This window comes from Gavialis gangeticus, unplaced genomic scaffold (genome assembly GCF_001723915.1).
Source record: "Gavialis gangeticus isolate Ggan-Ray unplaced genomic scaffold, GavGan_comp1, whole genome shotgun sequence".
Lineage (NCBI taxonomy): Eukaryota > Metazoa > Chordata > Crocodylia > Gavialidae > Gavialis > Gavialis gangeticus.
Genome location: NW_017729031.1, coordinates 116,487,195 through 116,490,736, shown reverse-complemented (window position 1 = coordinate 116,490,736; position 3,542 = coordinate 116,487,195). Strand labels below are relative to the sequence as shown.

Sequence of the window (3,542 nt, the reverse complement as noted above, 5' to 3'; positions counted from 1 at the left end):
TCTTCAAGAGGAGATTGGACAGACACCTTGCTGGGATCACTTGATATCAGCAGTATTCCTGCCCAGAGCAGGGGGGTTGGACACAATGATCTTTCTAGGTCTCTCCCAACCCTTATTTTCTATGATTCTATGATACATGTGCACAGGCATTAGGGCAAAGTAAATTAATTAACTCCTGCATAAGATAGTACTATCTTACAGCAGAGTAATTTACTACGCTGCAACTCACGTGTGGATGGTGACTGGGACTACAGCACTTTGAGCTGGGGGAGAGCAGCCCTGGGCAGGCAGCAGGCTTAGGGGGTCAGCCACATGGCTCTGCAGTTTTGGAACTCTTGTGCCCCAGCCAGCCCCTCTTCCACCTGACGCCACCACCTGGAGCCTGGGGCTAACCCCCCAAGTCTGTTGCCAGCCCAGGGCTACTCCGGCCAGCCTCAGAGTGCTGATATCTCAGGTGCACGTATAGATGCTGTGCCCAGCAGCAGCGTAATCTGGAGCAAACTTTATCATATTGCATTAATTGCACATGTAGGTGTACCCCCTCTATCTTATATACAATATTCCTATTAATGCAGCTGTGAATTACATTTGCTTTTTGTAATCGCACCACGTTGCTGCCTCATGTTGAACAGTCTGGAATCTACAATAACTCTCGGAATCTTTTCAGCAACACGTCTGCCTAGCCAGTTATCTTCCATTTGGTTTCTGTGCATTTGTTTTTTCTTTTCTAGGCCTAGCACCATACTTAATTCTGGTCTTTGCTGAATTTAATTTTGTTATGTATAACTCAGCTTTCCCAATATATCCACAATTCCTTTGAATTCTGCTACTATCTTCCAGTGTTTGCAAGCACTCCTGGTTTTGTATCCTTGGCAGACTTAATCAGGAAGCTCTCTATTCTTGCACTCAACTCATCAATAAAAATGTTAAACAGCACTGGACCTCCATTCTTAAATTCATACATTGATAGTTTATTTGCTTATAGTTAGTTAGCAATGATGTATTCACCTGATAGTAATTCTGTTTAGCCCATATTTCTGCAGGGAATGTCAGGTAGGGTTGAATCAAAAGCTTTACTAAAGTCAAAGTATATCATGTCCACTACATTCCCTTCATTTATTAAACTGGTTATTCTTGAAAGCAAGATATCAATTTGATTTGGCCTGATTTGTTCTGAACAAACCTACGTTGACTAGTAGTGATCCTCCAGGTGTTTATAAATTGCTTGTTTTATTATTTGCTCTAATAACTTTATAGGCACTGAAGTCAGGCTTACAGGTCTATAATTACCCATGTACTCTTAATTACCCATATAATTACCCATGTGCTCTTTCCCCTTCTTAAAGATGAGTACTGTTAACTCTTCTCCAGTTCTGTGGGACTGTGCCTATCATCCTTGACTTCGCAAATATTATTGCTAATGGCTTCCAAATTTCTTTAGCCAGTTCCCTCAACGCTAAGATGAATTTAATCAATTCCTGCTAACTTAAATTAATTTGAATTTGTCAAAAGATCTGTTGTGCTCTTTTTAATGATCCACATCCCTTACTTTTGTCTATATTAGTTTTGTTAGCTATGTTTAGAAGCTCATTTGCATGAAGACTGAGGCAAAGTAGTAATTGAGCAGCCCTGCCTCCTTTGCATACTCTGTTAATAGATCACCTGAAGGTGAAAAGGTGGTCTATTAACAGAAGATAGTTCTAGGACTCACCCTCCATGATCTCTCCATGGACTTATATATTACCATTTGCTTTGTTTGCATAGCTCCCAACCTATGTAGCATTATCCCCCTACCTTGATGGATGCAGGGGGTATCCTCCTTATTTCACTCACTCTCTAGAAGGATCCTACAGGGCTCTGTTTTTTGCCCTCTCTTCTCTGGTCCTTAGGACAATCTCCAGCTCCTGTCCCTGTGCAGACAACTCAAACACCTATCTCACTTTGATATTCATTCACCAAAAATTGTCCTCTAGGCTTTGATTATATCCTTGCTGCCAACATTTCCCTCTCTGTTCTCTTCAGAGTATATGCACTAAGATAATTTTTCTGGGCCACTGCTCAGGCTGTGTAAGGCATCCTTCTTTGTTGGCATCTACTAACAACTCTTATTTCACCTGCTCTCCTTCACCTCCCAGGCCCCTGTAACTCTGTCCTTTCCTGTTTATATGATTATGCCTTACATCAGCTTTCACCCACTCTCCTCTGCCAGCCCTAAAGTACTGTTCAGCCATATCTCCTATAAATACCTTGAAGCTTTTTACTCAGCTGACCTTCCCAGCCTGGCTTTTCATCATACAACTGCCGTCCCCACATCCACACTGCTCTGTACAGTGCAGTCTGATGCAAGGTCAACTCAGACCTCTGTGTTAGATAAAATTGAGGCTTAAAAGTACTGGAAATATTCTACCCATGTGGTGCCCCTGGCTTTGCTGAGTAACTCCTTAACTTCATTATCATCTTCCCTCCCCAGCTCTTGAATGCCTTCTTGCAGCATGTATGATATGATAGTATGGATGGGCACCTATACACATGTAGTGAGGCTGCTCTGACACACTGTAATTATAGTGCGTCTGAACAGACTTGATTAATCAAGTCTGCTGGAGCGTGGTAATTTCCACAGTACAGCAGACTCCAGCATCTCATGTATTAGCATCCCCACACTGAAAAATGGCAGGGGCCATTAAAGCACCTCCACTGCCATTTTCCAGCATGGGGATGCTCTGGGCACTTTAATTAGAGCAGCTCTTGGACCCGCTGTAATTAAAGTGCCCCCACCCCACTCCTGGAGCATGTGTATAAATGCCTGATGATAGTCCACTGTCAGCTACTTTAGGCAGGGATCTATATTTTTGCTGGGAGGCTTTTTGCTGCAGAAATCAGCATGGATTTTACTAAAACATACCAGTTTATAACTAATGTTTCAGACAGGTCATGGCATTAATCCAAGGGTGGGCAAAATACAGCCTGCGGGCCAGATCTGGTTAGCCAACTGATTGGATCCAGCCTGTAGGTGGGCACCCATCATTTGATTGGAACCAGCCCACGGCTACCCCCATGGCACTCTGCATGGAGCTGAGCTGAGCCTCACCTGCTATTCCCCGTGCCCACTGGCCCTGGATTCAATCAGTGTGCACAGCTTCCCAGCAGGGCTGTTCTTGGTTCAGCTGCAGCCCCCTGGGCACTGCTCAGCTCCCCCCACCTCCAGCAGCTTCTCTTCCTTCTGCCCCTGCTTCACTGCTCCAGGAAAGGGGTCAGAGCTACAGCTGGGTGGCTCCTGCCCCAGTGCATGGGGCTCTAGTTCCAGCTCCCAGCCACTTTCCACCCACTCTGCTCATCTGGAGCAGTGGGCAGAGTTCAGCCCCACGCGGAGAACTGTGGGAGCAGCTGCAGATTAGGAAGGTGGGGGCTGTGGATCACACCTGCACCTGCACTACCCAGGTGAGCTTGGCTGCACATGCCCCTGCACCACCCCGCAGCCCCTGCATGCCCGGCTGGTTCCTGGGACCTAGCACGCAAGCAGAACCCCCAAACACACATGTGCA

The 3,542-nt window shown here is 45.7% G+C and overlaps 1 protein-coding gene across 1 annotated transcript in view; it reads left to right on the top strand.

Moving 5' to 3' along the window:
• Positions 1-3,542, top strand: part of CUNH17orf105 (chromosome unknown C17orf105 homolog) — a 30,627-nt gene that overhangs the window by 10,653 nt on the left and 16,432 nt on the right. The window lies entirely within an intron of this gene.